The 17,508-nt window shown below is 41.5% G+C and overlaps 1 pseudogene across 1 annotated transcript; it reads right to left on the bottom strand.

Moving 5' to 3' along the window:
* Positions 1-3,084: 3,084 nt before the first annotated feature.
* On the bottom strand, positions 3,085-17,264 carry LOC308531851 (keratin, type I cytoskeletal 18-like; annotated as a pseudogene). The gene is made up of 2 exons: positions 17,171-17,264; positions 3,085-4,277 (listed from the first exon to the last, which is right to left on the bottom strand). The product of its transcript is annotated as a keratin, type I cytoskeletal 18-like (transcript).
* Positions 17,265-17,508: the final 244 nt, after the last annotated feature.

The raw sequence follows: 17,508 nt of genomic DNA on the forward strand, positions 1-17,508 counted from the left end.
ACATACCTGTGAGGACTTAATACTATCCGTCTGAATTTCCTTAGCCAATTCCTAAAACACACACACACACACACACACACACACACACACACACACACACAACTTTTTTTTTTTTTCCCAGAGAGGGAGGGAGAGGGATAGAAACATCAATGATGAGAGAGAATCATTGATCAGCTGCCTCCTGCATGGCACCTACTGGGGATGGAGCCTGTCATCTGGGCATGTGCCATGACCAGGAATTGAACCATGATCTCCTGGTTCATAGGTCAACGCTCAACCACTGAACCACTCTAGCAGGGCAACACACAACTTTTTTGAGAAATTTTCCAGCATGATTTGCTGTAATTAGAGGGGAGGTGTAGCTGCTACAATCTAGCAGTGAGATTCCTGGGCTTAAGAGAGGTTTGCTGATTGGTTCCTTGGCCTACAGCAAGAAATTGAATCTGGATAGATCACTTTGTATAGTAAATGAACTTCCCTTGAACTCTCATCTTTCACTTTCTTATGCACGACACCTTTCTTTGAACTCTCATCTCTCAGTTTCTTATACATGACAGCTAAATTTTCATTTTCCTCCCTTCCTAGGACGAAAATTTTCATTAGACAATGTGACATACAGTAAGCAATTATAATGAAAATCAACATAATATAGCAGATACTACTAGTTGCTTATCCCAAATATGTTCTCTCCTTCTTCCTTACAAACAGAACTCCTATATCATTGGGAGCATTATTGTATTGAGCTAAAAGATTAGCTTCTCTTAAAAACCATATGGCCTCATGACTAAATTCTGGACAAATAGATAAAAGCAGAAATGATGTGAGGAACTTGGGGACAGACTCCTTAGAAGTGAACTTAATCAGCCTGCAGGTCTTAAAGTCCTTTTGGATTTCCTTCTTTTTCCTGTCTGGAATGTGCAGGTGACGGATACTTTCAATAGCCATGTAGGACCATTACTAGCTATGCCCTAGAAAGGCTGACCTATAAAGCAGAAGGAAACTGGATATATGATAACTATGGAGCTGCCAAATCAGCCCTGGGTATCTCTTTCTAAACTTCTTTTGTATCAAAGAGAAATAAAATGCCTTACTTAAACCATTTGTTATTTTGAATTTTCATTTATGTACAGCTGGACCTAATCATAACTGACAAAATAAACAAGCCTGGTAACACATTTTATTGTATCCTAAATGAACAACTTAGGAGTTAAATATCTTTCTTCTTCTCTAATACATTATTAAATGACGGCTAGCCAACTTATTTTAATTTATAAATAATATTCTTTACTTTGAGGGTGTAGTGACAGTGAAAAGCAGGAGGAGAGCTCTGGGATGCTGGTAAAGTTTGTTTCTTGATCAGGTGTATTGCTTGTGAGTTGGACTTGATATATGCATACATCTCTGTCTAAATTTTATACATCAATACAAAGTTTTAAAATATATCCACTGTAAATTTGTCTTTCTTTGTGGAATTACTAACCAGTTTAGTTAGGATTCGATATTTTAAACGGTTAAGTCCTCAGAGAAGTGTGAAGATGAAATGAAATAATAAACGTGAATTATCCACTTTTAACCTACTGAGTCATGCATCCTATGAAAATTTTTGGAGAACCTACTATGTACACGGCAGGATCAGCTATCACTATTGTAATTGTTTGCCTATTTGTGTTCCTACCATAGACAGGGACTAACTCTGTTTTGTTCATGTTGTAAACACAGTTGTTTTACATGGTGCCAGTCAAATAGTGGCTCTTAATGGAATACTGAGTGTATATATTATATATTAAATAAGCTCTCATGGGTCACTAGGCGAATGCATTTCAGTTTCAAACAACTGACTTACAAGTGGTCTTTTGGAATTCATTTGTAAATTAAGGGCAATTGAAGGCTCTTCAGCATCAATATTAAATCAATAATCACAAGTAAAATTTCAGGCACTTCTCCTAACACCCCAGAAATTATGTAGTCCAAAACATAAAAGGGTGAAAATTATAATGCAATTATCACAAGAATCCATCAAAAGCCTTTAACTACACTAGTTAAAAAGAGTGGAACAGACTGACTTCTTGATATAATAATGAAAATGCAAACACTATGACTTACCACATACCATATCAAAACAGAACATTTCATTGCATGGCGAGAAAAGATGTCTGTGTTTTAAGCAATCAAAGAACAAATTGAAAATGCAAGCAACTGGAAAAAAGGCAGTCCATAAAAATTCCCTGTTAAAATACAGAAAATGTATGACTATAAATTTTCTATGTAATTCAGAATATACATGGTGGCTTTAAAAAATTGTCTAGATTTCAACAGGAGAGAAACATCAGCTTGACATGGGAGGAGACCTATTTTGGGGGTGCATACCCACTCCCAAATCCTCTCTGTGAAAGCTGCCTCCTTGACAAAAGAGCAAGCCTACCCAGGGTGACGTTTTTGTCGTCACCCTCCAGCCACAGCTTATTGGACAACTGGAGAACTTGGAACCTAAGATGAACCAGTCAGAATCTTCTCCTGAAAACCTGAGTTAGTAGGCACTGAGTCTGTAGGTAATGATGAGCTCCAGAACTAGAAGGTGAACTAGAGTCAGCACCAAGGCTACCCAAAGTTTCACAAAAGCCAAAATTATGAGAAGCAGAAGCTGTAAGCAAAGAAGACTGAAAAAAAAAGAAAGATGGAATATTTATGCAAAAAAGTGCAGAAGCAAGATATCATGGGTAGAATGCAGGCTAGGGGAATGAGCTCTGTTCCTGGACTTTCAGTTCCCATGAAATCGTTTCTTGCTTTTTTCCCCTCTTGCTCAATGATCTCTAAATTTTTTTAATTGATTTTAGAGAGGCAGGGAGAGGGAGAGAGAGAGATAGAAACCTCAATAATGAGAGAGAATCATTGATTGGCTGCTTCCTGAATGCCCCACACTGAGGATCGAGCCTGCAACCCAAGCATGTGCCCTTGACCATAATCGAACCCGGGTCCCTTTGGTCCCCAGGCCAACACTCTATCCACTGAGCCAAACCAGCCAGGGCGATCTCTGAATTTTTTATTGGCCTCCTTCCCCTCAAGGGGTCCCCTGGTTCTGCTGCCTTAACATCTCAGAACTTTGATGTCATTGACTTCAGACACCACTTTGCTGTCCACAATCCTCCAGGTGGCAGTATTTTGGATGGATTGCATGGAGTCGCCATTGTCCAGGGTGTCACCAAGATCAAAGTCCTCCCCTTCTTCCAGCAAGGCCTCATACTATTGTTGGGTGCTGCCCCTCTGCCCGGGTCTGGGCCAGCTCTGACTCTAGGTGCTGCAAGATCCCGTGGAGCTATTCCATCTTCATGGCACAGCACGTCTCCACCTCGCACAGGCTGCTCTCCAAACTGGCCTTTAGATTTCTCATCAAGTCAAGGTTGATCCCTTAGGATTGAACCATATGTCTCAGCTCCATGAGTGTCATCACAGCAGCTCCCATCTCAGTGGTCTGTGAGATGACCACTGTGGTTCTCTCTTCAGTTTGCTGGGACCAGTACTTGTCCAGCTCCTTTCAGTTCCTCTGAGCCAGCTCATCATATGGGCCTGGATACCCTGAGGTGCTGAGATTTGAGGCATCCAACTCTGTGGTCAACCCAGAGTTGGCAATCTGGCTTTGTAGACCATTTACTTCCTCCTCCTGGTTCTTCTTCATGAAGAGCAGCTGCTCCTTGAGAGCCTCGATCTCTGTCTCCAGCTGCAGTTGAGTGATACTGGCGTCAACAACTTTTCAGAGCCTATTGTCACTCTCCATAAATTGGCTCATGGCCAGCTCCCTCTCATATTTGTCTCTGAAGTCATCAGCAGAGAGACAGGCTGAAGGATGTGGGCATTGTCCACAGAACTGCCAAGGGCCTGAGTCCTCAGGTCCTCTGTGATCTTGAAGTAATGCCCCCAGTCTCTGACCTAGGGTCCCTTCTTCTCTAGGTGTTCCCAGATACTGCTCTCCGATCTCCAATTGTTAGCCTCCCGGCTCCTCCCCCTCGCCAGGCAGGAGGCCAGGCAGTCACTCAGGCATTGCATAGTCTCCTTCTCGCTCCGTCTGCCTGTTATGCGCACCAGACCCCTGTCCATTCCTGTGGCTAGGCCCCCGGACTCCCACTCGCTCTGCACGCTGGTGGAGTGGGACATTGAGATCCGGGAGCCCAAACCCCCAGCACTTGTATTTGATGCTGGCTGCTCTGCTGGCAGGCCAGCCCAGTTGCTGCGAGACTGCAGGAGCCCAGGGTCTGGTGTTGGTGGAAAAGCTGGTGTGGGTGCTGAAGCTCATATTGTTCAGGGAGGAAGGCAAGAGGCCAAGAGTCAGGTTTCAGCTGCCCTTGTTTTTTTATAATTAAAGTAATCTACTAATACCCCGTCCCTGTCCAGTGTTCCCAATCCTACTTTTTACTTGAACAAATATTTCTTCAGCACCTATCATTTGTCAGACACTTTTCTTTGCACCAAGAATATAGTAATAAATAAAAGAAAACAAAATCATGAAGTTATTGGTGTTAAGTGGTATAATTATAATGAACATATGAACAAATCATTATAACACGGGGTTATAACAGAGTAAATGCAATACCTTCTGTGACTTAGGGTGAACCTCACCCAACATTTTATTTGAAATAGTCTGAGTGCAGTTCTGTATATTGCAACCAAAAGAACCCCTGTTTGAACACCTGATTTAAATATAATTATATTGTTTCCCCTTGTCTCCCACCCTCCAGGAGTGGATAAGAATGCCAACACCCTACCAAGGTTAGAATGTAGGTTCCACCACTCATTAGCATACAGCCTAGACATATTGCAGAACCTCTATGTGCATCAGCCATTTCTTTTACTTCATGGGGTTGCTGTGAAAACTAAATGGGTAATTCATATGAAAAGCTTTAGAAGTATACCTGACATTTGATAAGTGCTCAACAAGTGTTAGTTGCCATTGTTGTTGCTGCTGTGCCTGTTATGTTAAATCTTGTATTTGTTGTCATCTGAAGAAGTGTCAGCTGGAAAATACTGGGTGGCAGTACTTGTTTGTATATGATTGACGGTTAAGGTCTGATACTCAGCTTTGCTAAACTAAAATGTGTCAGTACACACAGATTAGCGCATACAGTCAGGAAGTTCTGGTGAAGGTGCTGGCTCTACTGACTCAACTCTACTATCAGAGAATCAAGTTGACCACTCTCTTCCATGAACATATTCTCTTTAGAAACAGAGTAAAAGACTTTTTTCTTAGTAATTACCTCAAGTATGCTTGCTCTTTGAGGGTACTCACAGGCCACCTTGATTAGGTTTGGGGTGTGCCCAAATCTTCTTCAGTCTTACTTTAACAGCAGATATCTTAGATCTGTCTTTGCTGCTGATGGATGATCTCATTCATCAAAAGAACTTTTGAGCCTGGCTGGTTTGACTCACTGGATAGAGCGTCGGCCTGGGAACTGAAGGGTCCCAGGTTCGATTCCGGTCAAGGGCATGTACCTTGGTTGCGGGCACACCCCCAGTAGGGGATGTGCAGGAGGCAGTTGATCGATGCTTCTCTCTCATCGATGTTTCTAACTCTCTATCCCTCTCCCATCCTCTCTGTAAAAAATCAATAATATATATATATTTTTAAAAAGAACTTTAGAGACTTTTCTAATTTTATTTCTTTATTAACTTTAGCTTAATGGGTGTGTTGCAGTCATCCCCAGTATGAAAGATCATGTCAACCATTTAAGCATAACTTTATCCTATTCTAAATTACCATGTGTTATTGGTCACAATAAAATGAACTAATATTCCTCAAGATGAGTTGATTCTAAAATTAGAACTTTGGAATGGTGTGAGTTCTAAATACATTTCCTCCTATCTTCTTGGAATCCTTGCTATTTAGATATCTCCAGAGAGGCAACTGCTTAAAGATTTGACTTGTCTATATGAGAAAGAGCGTGGCACTTAAGTATGCTTTAATAGCTATAACTCTAAGAACAGATGTTTGTGTGTTTCGTGGGCATCATAAATATTAAGAACGATGTTATATGGGTCGGAAAGCACTTCCATTAATTGTTAATGCTCACTATGTGGATAAGAGAGGCAGATTCCTTGGGGAGAAATCAAGATACATTTTTATATTACTGTATTTCAATTTCAGGGCTGAGGCTAGGGAGCACTGGTTTCTGATTCCTTGAATATCAGATGAAAATTCAAATTAATATAATGCTTGGGTATCCCTTGATCCTTATAGCTCCGTAGTGAGATATATAATGCGTAACTATAACAGGAGATATGGTGGAAGAAGACAGCAGAGGTGAATTCAAAGGTCAGTTCCACCTCTTCGTGGCTCAGTGATCATGGACTTTTTTTAGCCTTTATGAATGTAGTTATTAACCTATAAAATAGAGGCTAATAATACCTACCAGATAGGGCTGTTATTCAATAAGAAATATGGTAAAGATTCTGAGTCAGTACCTGGATTACAGTTTTTTCTGCTTTGTATCAAATTAGAGATGGTGAGTGCTTGGTGTGGACTATGCACAAAAAGCAGCCAATGTGTGACAAAATTCTTTGAATTTTTGGCAACTTAAGATTGTTCGGGGGTTCTGACCTTCATATAGAAAGCTTTTCCCAGTGAGATTTCATATTCATCATTAATATCCCACATACCAGTCTAGTGCCGGTTGATCTTTCCTAGCTGCCCACGACATTTATTCATTCATTTTTTATTTCTTATGAGGAAGGGAAAGGGAGAGAAAGATAGAAACATCAATGATGAGAGAGAATCATTGATTGGCTGCCTCCTGCACGCCCCCTACTGGGGATTGAGCCTAAGGGCACGTGCCCTTGACTGGAATCAAACCCGGGACCCTTTAGTCCGCAGCCCAAGGCTCTATACACTGAGCTAAACTGGCTAGGGCTCATTCGTGTTTTTATTTTTATTTTTAGTATTTTTATTAATTTTTAGAGAGAGAGGAACGGAGAGGGAGAGAGAGAGAGAAACGTCAATGTAAGAGGGTAATATCAACCGGCTACCTCCGGCTGCCTCCCACATGTCCCCTACCAGAGATTGAGCCTGCAAGCCTGCATGTGCCCTGACCAAGAATGGAACCAACAACCTTTTGGTGCAGGGGACGATGCCCAACAAACTGAACCATACTGGTCAGGGCTATTCATTTTTCGCGGGCCCACTTGGAATCATGAAGACAATATGGTCTCTTACCTACTACCAATCACATAGTTTAGGAGACGACAAACAAGCAAAAACAATTACAATATTATCTCTAATAGAGGGATATGGAAGGGCAGCAAGAGCACAGTTCTGTTGATCTGAGGGACACAGCTGTATTAAGGAATGAGAAATCCAGGTATCTGTCCCACACACCAATACATATGGAATGCGACCAAAACCAGAAATGTGCTAGTTAACTAAGATTTCTGTACAAAACCTCTTAAAAAAAAAAAAGAAAAAGAACAAAAAGAACAGAGGCTCTCTTTTTTCAATTGATTTCCGAGAGTAGGGGAGAGGGAGAGATAGAAACTTTAATGATGAGAGAGAATCATTGATCAGCTGCCTCCTGAATGCCCCCTACTGGGGACGGAGCCCTCAATCCCAGCAGGTGCCCTTGACTGGAATTGAACTCAGGACCCTTCAGTCTGCAGGCCGATGCTCGATCCACTGAGCCAAACCAGCTAGGGCTATACAAAACTTCTTACCTTCCTGGTGAATATAATTTGTTTTTGCTTCTACCAAAGAAGACAATGCTTTCACATGGAAGTTTAAAGAACAAAAACCTCCTCTCCAGAGTTGACCTATGTCAGCTGATTAGTTTTGCCATGAGCAGCTGCAGATGAAATCAACTAAAATTCTGAAATCAAATCATGCATAGAGCCAAGCTGTTTTTTCTGGAATGAATTTCAAACTGTTGAACAAAGCCTAAATTTTAAACTCTTTGGTATGTCTCCCAAGTAGTCTGATTCAGTAAATTGCAAAAGAAAATAGAAATGAGAACAAGAATTACAAAAAAATGAGATTTCTTCTTTCCAGAACCTTGACTCTACTTCAGCTAGTGGGAGTGGTTGAACCCTTTTTTTAAAAATATATTTTATTGATTTTTTACAGAGAAGAAAGGAGAGGGATAGAGAGCCAGAAACATCGATGAGAGAGAAACATCGATCAGCTGCCTCCTGCACACCCCCCATTAGGAATGTGCCCGCAACCCAGGTACATGCCCTTGACCGGAATCAAACCTGGGACCCTTCAGTCCGCAGGCTGACGCTCTATCCACTGAGCCAAACCGGTTAGGGCCCTTTTTTTTTTTTAATATAATAATAAAAATATTAGTTTCTCCCTAACCCCACCTAAAATGTTGAATAAATATTTTTTTAAAAATATATTTTATTGATTTTTTACAGAGAGGAAGGGAGAGAGATAGAGAGTTAGAAACATCGATGAGAGAGAAACATTGATCAGCTGCCTCCCGCACACTCCCTACTGGGGATGTGCCCGCAACCCAGGTACATGCCCTTGACCGGAATCGAACCTGGGACCCTTCAGTCCGCAGGCTGACGCTCTATCCACTAAGCCAAACCGGTTTCGGCGAATAAATATTTTAAGTGTACTGTTTTGAGGAAGCATCAAATTATTAGTCCGTCTGGGATACTTTCATGTCTCACTCTTTCCCTGGAAGCAGAATGGGATGGGAAAGACACCAGAGGAGGAGACTTGTAGCTGCCTCCGGGGATGAAGTTTGTCTGGGAGGAGAAAAAGGAGAAAAAGAAATGCCCCCTCTTCTCCAGATTCATCATACCAAGGTCTATGATTTTACCATGATAAAAAACTGGGAAAAATAGTAGAAATCACTGTTTCCCGTTCATGACATGTTATGAACACAAATAATATCCAGGTGATCTAAAACTGCACTGTTACTTTGAATTTATGTAATCGATGAGGATTAATATCTTGTGCATGAGGGTACTTAATAAATATGTGTTAATGAATGTTAAATTGCTCATGGTGATGTTCTCCAGGAATGAAGAGCAGAAAGATGTCATGATAATCTGCATGTCACATTGCTTGAATCAAGCAAAGGTATTTGGAAAAATATAAAATATCTACATGGATTTTTTGAAGATAATATGTGCATTGTACCTTTTCTCAATTTAACATTTACTTTCCTTTTTTAGAATATTTTTTATTGATTTTTAGAAAGGAGAAAGAGAGAGAGAGAGAGAGAGAGGGAGAGAGAGAGAGAGAGAGAGAGAGAGAGAGAGAGAAACATCAATGTGAGAGCAAAACATTGATTGGCTGCCTCCTCACCCCTGACCCCCAGCAGGAATCCAGCTCCCATCCTGGGCATGTGCTCTGATTGGGAATCGAACCAGCAATCTTTCAGTGTAGGGACGACGCCCAACAGAGCCACACCAGCCAAGGCTTACTTTCCTTTTTTGAGCATTCTGGATTATAACTACATGATAAAAATGTAAAATTTTGAAATACTGGTTTTCATGTTTTATATAGTCATTTTTTTATTTTTCTTAAAATGAAGATACACCTGTCCTTTGAAATAAACTATCCACAGCAGGTAATATACTCCTTATTGATTCTACAACTTACTGTTCAGTTGGTCTTTGTATTAGATAGATCAATGTAATAAACACCAGGATTTTAAAAAAATATATCTTAATTGATTGCAGAGAGGAAGGGGAAGAGAGAGAGAGAGAGAGAGAGAGAGAGAGAGAGAGAGAGAGAAACATCAATGATGAGAGAGAATCATTGACTGGCTGCCTCCGGCACGCCCCCCACTGGGGACCGAGCCCGCAACCCGGGCATGTGTCCTTGACCGGAGTCGAACCTGGGACCCTTCAGTCCCCAGGCCGATGCTCTATCCACTGAGCCAAACCAGCGAGGGCAACACCAGGATTTTTTAAAAAGTAGCTTATATAATTTCTTTTTCATACATGCTGTATAGATTCTTTAATGAAGTTTTCTTTTTTTTGGTTTAAGACTCTGCTTTTAAAAATACACAGACATGTATGAAATAAAAACCAAATTCATAATTTATTCTTGCCATGAGCACCTTGCCATAAGCAATACTAATAGAGAAATTCTGATAGTTTCTTCTTAAAGTATTTGAAAGTTGATACAAATTTATGAATGGAAAAACATATGAAAGGGCACCTATCAATATACCAACAGTAATTTTCTCTGGGTGATAGTGAAATTATACACAATTTTTTTTATTTTTATTTTTACAGAGAGGAAGGGAGAGAGATAGAGAGTTAGAAACATCGATCAGCTGCCTCCTGCACACTCCCTACTGAGGATGTGTCCACAACCAAGGTACATGCCCTTGACCGGAATCGAACCTGGGACCCTTGAGTCCGCAGGCTGACGCTCTATCCACTGAGCCAAACCGGGTAGGGCTAGACAATTTTTTACCTTCTTTTTCCCTGCCCATACTTTCTGATTTTTCTCAAGTAAACATATTCAAATGTAAAAATAACTCCTGGAAAAAGAAAACCACTAGATGAGAAATGATCTTTGGGATATTAAACTTGACATTTGGAAGTCTGAGTTTTCACTTAGCACATTTTATCACCACTAATGGGTTGGAACTATAGCTCACCTTGCCATCTGTTAAATAGAAATGAATGAAGGAAATACCTTCTTCACAGTTATTGTCATAGCCGTAAAGAGCATATTTAAAGCACTTCACATAGTGCCTGGCACACTGTTAAGTGCTTAATAAGCTAGAGCTGTTGTTGTTATCAGTATATGCTAAGATTGTAGAAATAAACCCCCTAGGCACCCTTTAAGCTTTATTTAACAATGCTCTCAAGTCAATGGGAGATACACACTTGGATCTTTAGAAAAGCAATCAGAGAATTAAGCTGCTTATTTCTTCTTTGCTTTCAAATTTTCAATTAATGAAATATTTCAAACATTCAGGACATAAGAGAAACCTACCCTCTTTCTCACTCTTTTTAAAAGTGAAATATTACAGATGCAACTAAAGCCCAAACCTCTCAATTCTTTTTTTCTCTCCCCAAAGATAATCATTATCCTGAAGCTGATTTAGGCACACTTTTGTACTTTTCTACTTATATCCATACTATCCATACTCACTTATATTCATAAATAATATATACAAGTGTTTATGTGTGGGGAAACATGAAGCCAAAGCAGAAATTCCTTCTTGGGATGCTTTTATTCTCCATTTCTCCATCTTAAATAGTAATTCTACATATGTTTTTTAAAAAACTTTGCTTTATCAATATGAAATTACTCCAATTATAAGCCTTTCATTCCATATTAATGCGTGTTTAGCTTTAAACCAAATAAAATTACAAAAAGATAAGCCAAACCTCCCTAAAGGCTCCATGTACAATACTTTGTAATCCGTAGTCTAATTATGACTTTTAAAACACAGAACTTAGAAAAGTAATTACATCTTAATAAGTTTGTTCATTTATTAAATTGGGTTTATTCTAAAATATTTATGTTCTTATGTAAATGGAACAGATCTAATTAAGCAAGTCAACAAGGAAAAGCAGTTACACACAGAAATAAAATCTTTTTCTTTATTCAAACTTAAAGTGCTAATCATTATTGGAAAAGAATTACCAATTTTCCAAATTGTTAATGCCAATTCTATCCCTTCAAATATTATTTTCAACCTGAATATATAACTTATGGAGAGCTGGTACTGCAAGCTAGTAAATGTGATTAGCACATTTAATGAACTCACCCCTAATGCCTTGGTAGGGCCAGACCAAATGATTTCACGGGCCTTATATGGCCTATGGGCCGGACATTCCCCATCCCTGATTCTACCTGAAAGTAACTCATTCATGAATCTTTCTACCTTGGCAACATCTATCGGATTCATGATTTCACACCTGACATTTTTCTTTGGCACTCCAATATGGAGGTAAACCAGACAAATGCGTACCTGTTTTTCTAAAGACTTTTGAACACACTTTTGTACAAATCAATGCCAATGGCTACATTAAATGTAGATGAAAAAGAGTTCTTTTGGATGAGTTTGGCACCTATAAAATACTCAACTAAATTGTGACTATTACTTTCAGTCAAATAGATGATCAAAGACATCTTTTCTCCTTTTGATCCTGGTTGTTCAGATTCTATTGCCTTACTCATCAGCACAATTCGCTGAGTCTGTAGGTAAAATCTGCAGAAACCCTCAGCAATCAACAGGCAACTCCACAGACTTTTAACTATATTGCTTTACCTTATTTTAGCACCTTATCTTTCCCTACCACTTTACACCATGATACTACTACATTGAAATCATTATGTATACTAAAAGGTGGTGAAGGAAAGCAGTTGTCAAATGGAGCAAGATCTGAGCATTTACACACCTGAACTCTCCAGTGGACAGTTCCATGGCAAAACAATCTAGTCACAAAGGGAGGAGGGTTAAACTGAAATTATGACTATCCAGTGTCTTGATTATTTTGAAGGCCAAAGCGTGTTCATCTGTGTTCTGATACCTGCTTCCTGGTAACACTGAATGGAGCTCATCTCAGCATTTAATTTTTGCTCATACCACTTTCCAAAACAAGCATGAGGAGCATAAAGAAAGGAAATATTCTACTTAATAAACAAAATGACAGTGTGGGAAATAAATGCTTACTTTAAAAAATAGCTTTTATTCATTTGGTCAATATAAAATAAATATATCCCCATTATCGAAGATTTTGAAAATGTCAAAAACAAGAAAGAAATTAAAAAATCATGTTTGTAGCCCCAATCCAAAAGATAACTGTTAATAATACATCAGTGCATTTCCTTTGGGCTTTTAGTCATGCACAGTTTAAAAAAAAACAACATTGCTGTGATCATCCTATATATAGGATATATATATACTTTTGTGTCCTATTTTCACTTCCAATTATAACACAAGCAAAAATGCATACTTTGAAAGCTGATGTGAGTACAGGGTTTAGTAAAAATATGTGTTTCATTTGAACTAGAAGTCGAAATTATATTACTTTGAAAACATAAAACATATTTCTTCATCATTTTATCACTCCCTCTTGCATTATTTAAGCTGAACATTACATTTTTTTTCTAGACTTTGGAGTTTTATCTTTTTTGGACAGTAAATATGATTGCTAGCAGTTATTATATTTCATGACAAATTAAAAATGTTGTTTTAGCCCAGCCGGCAAGGCTCAGTGGTTGAGGGTCGACCTATGAACCAAGTCACGGTTCAATTCCCAATCAGGGCATATGCCTGGGTTGTGGGCTTGATCCCCAGTATGGGGCGTGCTGGAGGCAGCTGATCAATGATTCTCTCTCGTCATTGATGTCTCTCTCTCTCTCTTCCTCTCTGAAATCAATAAAAATACATTTTTTAAATGTTTTAAAGCTGTAAGTTTGCTCTAGGTCTGACATTTATATAATGGAATATTTTATTCAATTCATTAACATATTGTCAAAGACCTAGCATTACCTTTGAAATAAAATAATTCTACTTCTTATAATAATAGCCTTCTGTGAATCAATGTCTTAAAAAAACCAAATTACAAATATTTATTAAACTCTTCAATGTTACATCAGTTTTCCTCCCATTCACCCATACTGCAGTCCTGATATAAGACAGCATAAGGAGTAGTAATCAAGAATTAACTTTTTCTTTTTAAAAAACTGTCAAAAGCTTGCTACACCAGCATCCAGCGACAGGAGGAGAAATGTCTCCAGTCTACTATACTCCCCTCCAAGCCAAGTTTTAATTTGTTGAGAATGGGGGTGGGGATCCTATAAAAATCTTGGCAAAATACAGAGCTGCTAATTTAATCAATTTTAGTAGTTAAGGCAGTGATTTCAAGTGCTAACGCAATCTGTTGAAAGAACTAATTTCCAAGGTAGAGGAGATTCATTTATTTCTACTTTTCCTTCCCAGTTTTCCAACCTACGGGAATGTGGGTAGCCATCATGAAACCAGAGAGATCCCTCCCGGCCCCCAACCCCGAACATACACACATAAAGATTTAAGAGGCTTAGGCTTTAACTCAAACCCTAAAGTAGCAGAGAAATATACTCTCCCTTTCCCTGGGGAGAGTCTCCGAGACCCAAATGAAGTATATCTCAACAGATGTGGAATATACACCTGCATGAGAGTGCAGTAAGAACTAAAAATGGCCATTATAAGTGCCAGGAAAGTGACTTAAAGCACTTAGGAGTTTAGGGCAGGATGAGAGAGTTCCTTCTATGGTGCTCAATAAAGGATTCCTGGAAGAGGAACCTTGGACCTTCGCATTAAAAGATAAGATTTGAGGAGGTAGAAGTTGTAAAAAGTTTAGGTAAAGTAAGGGTCATGAAAAAGACATTGCAAGAAAACACAGGGCTGTTTGGGGTATGTTTCCATTTGGTGGATTCCAGGGTTCATATGGGAATTGTAGGGAATAAATATAGTTGGTTCAACTCTGTCTAAACAGAGTTCGAGTCAGGAGTATATTGAGTTGGGACCCGCCAGGGATCGGTTTATATGAGAGACTAAACAGCCTCCCAGGAAAAAATTACACAGACTCTGCCTATTAACCATAGTATGGAGGATTAAGAGAGGGGGGATTTGAAATTTTTATTTGCTTATTTTTAAGTAGATTTTGTCAACTGATAAAGGGATATATGTGTGTGTATATATATATATATATATATACACACACTAGAGGCCCGGTGCACAAAAATTTGTGCACTGGGGGGGGGGGTCCCTCAGCCCGGCCTGTGCCCTCTCACAGTCTGGGACACCTCGGGAGATAATGACCTGCTGGCTCAGGCCCACTCCTGGGTGGCAGAGGGCAGGCCCAATCCCTAGGTGCAGCCCCTGGTCGGGCTCAGAGCAGGACTGATTGGGGAGTTGGGGCGCCGCCCCGTCATGCACAGAGCAGGGCGATCGGGAGGTTGCGATGCCAACCTCAGTCACGCTCAGGGTAGGGCCGATTGGGGGGTTGGGGCACCGCCCCGTCACACTCAAGGCAGGGTCGATGGGAAGGTTGCGGCGCCACCCCCTGTCATGCACAGAGCAGGGCTAATCAGGGGGTTGGGGAGCTCCCCCCTGTCACGCACAGAGCAGGGCCGATCAGGGGGTTGAGGAGCTCCCCCGTCACTCACAGAGCAGGGCCAATCAGGGGGTTGGGGCACCGCCCCCTGTCACACACAGAGCAGGGCGGATCAGAGGGTTGGGGCGCCACCCTCTATCACCCACAGAGCAGGGCCGATCAGGGGGTTGGGGCACCGCCACTGTCACACTCAGGGCAGGGCCAATGGGGAGGTTATGGCTCTACCCCATCACACACAGAGCAGGGCCCGTGGGGTAGGGGTTGGGGCGCCACCCTCTATAACCCACAGAGCAGGGCCGATCAGGGGGTTGGGGCGCTGCCACTCTCACACTCAGGGCAGGGCCGATGGGGAGGTTATGGCTCTAACCCATCACACACAGAGCAGGACCGATCAGGGGGTTGGGGCGCTGCCCCCTGTCACGAACAGACCAGGGTGGATAGGGAGGTTGTGGCCCCACCCCGTCACACACAGAGCCGCAGGGCGATCAGGGGGTTTGGGTGCTGCCCCGTCACACTGATCCCGGTGCCAGGAGGCCTCTCGGCTCTGCTGATCCCGGTGCTGGGAGGCATATTACCCTTTTACTATATAGGATAGAGGCCTGGTGCCTGGGTGGGGCCGGCTGGTTTGCCCTGAAGGGTGTCCTGGATCAAGGTGGGGGTCACCACTGGGGTGCCTGGCCAGCCTGGATGAGGGGATGATGGCTGTTTGAAGCTGGTCACACACCCTTCAGGGTGGGGGTCCCCACTGGGGTGCCTGGCCAGTCTGGGTGAGGGGCTGAGGGCTGTTTTCAGGCTGGCGGGTGACTGAAGCTCCCAACCGCTTCTTTTTTTCTTTTTTCTTTTTTATTATGGGCCAGCTTTAGCTTTGAGGCTTGGCTCCAGCTCTTAGGCCTCCGCTGCTGAAAGCAGGTTTCTGGCCTTTGTTTACCTTCTGTATTTGAAACAATGTTGCGATCCTGCTTGCTGAAGCCAGACGGACTAAAGCAGGTTTCTGGGGTTTTGTTTAGCTTCTATATTTGTAACATAGTTGCTTAGAGTTGCAGCTCAGAGGCCTGCAGCGGCAGGCGGGGAACGTTGGAGTCCTCTGTCATTGAAGCAAGCAAGCCTCATGTTCACTTTAAGCTGCCTGGCTGCCCGCCACCATCTTGGCTGGCAGTTAATTTGCATATTGCCCTGATTAGCCAATGGAAAGGGTAGCGGTCGTACGCTAATTACCATGTTTCTCTTTTATTAGATAGGATATTCATTCTAACAATTCAAAGAAGGATTCAATAAAAAATGCTTCTCCCACCCAACCAGTGTGGCTCAGTGGTTGAGCATCAACCTATTAACCAGGAGGTCGAGGTTTGATTCCTGGTCAGGGCATATGCCTGGGTTGTGGGCTTGATCCCTAGTGTAGGGCATGCAGGAGGCAGCCAGTCAATGATTCTCTCATCATTGATGTTTCTCTCTCTTTCTCCCTTCCTCTCTGAAATCAATAAAAAATACATATATTTTTTAAAAATGCTTCTCCTGCCCATCCCAGTCCCCTAGTGGGGAAGGGATGGATTTTGAGTTCATCCTAGTGGCCACTGTTTACATTAGATCTTCCAGCCCAGTTCATGAACCCACACTTAGTTGTCATGTAGAAAGAAGGGGTTCAAAGTTAAAAATGGAAGATTTATGTTCACTGAAATCTCTAAAAGAATCTGGGGAGACAAAATGGTCACAGGAACAGTTTGGGTACCTTGGCATCAGAGTATAGCTCAAAAGGGTGAGAATAAATCCTTCCTACCTGGGTAGGGACCCCACAGAGCTATGACAATAGAAGGGCTCCAGAGACAGAGTGAAGCTTTGACACATCAAATCTTCCAGCTCACCAGTGACTCGAATGGTGCAGGTCCAGGCCCAAGGCTCTGGTGACAATGGCACCACTGACTTCTAAGCAGGGAGAGGAGCACTGTAAGGTAGAAACACAGAAGGCAGCTCAAGGGCATAGAGTCTGTGGAATTCCTCATCCTCAATGATGCAAGGTGACATCAGAGGTGTCCTTGTAGTGTGGTTGGTGGTTGAGAGTTAGACTTTTGGAGTTGGCCTTCCGGGGCTTTATCCTGGCATTGCCACTTACTAGTTCCTGCTGGTACCTTCTGCGCAGGGGATTGTAAGGAGTTGCTCAGGTAACAGACGTGAACAGTGTGACCCAGTGTCTGGTTCACAGTCATCTTTAGTGTTATTTTTTCCTTTTAACAAAATTGAGGTATAATTGACACATAATATTAGTTTCAAGTGTAGAACATAATGATTTGATATTTGTATACATTGAGAAAGGATCGCTCTTTCATGTTACTATTCTTATCAAGGTGCTCATCAGGATGTGGATACCTCAGCAGACAACCCAGGGGGGAAACAAAAGAGCCAAAGAAAAGGGGAAGGAGCCTCAGAAATAATAGGGGTCTCTGCAGCATT

The sequence above is a fragment of the Myotis nattereri genome, assembly GCF_964212035.1.
Source record: "Myotis nattereri genome assembly, chromosome: 16".
Classification (NCBI taxonomy): domain Eukaryota; kingdom Metazoa; phylum Chordata; class Mammalia; order Chiroptera; family Vespertilionidae; genus Myotis; species Myotis nattereri.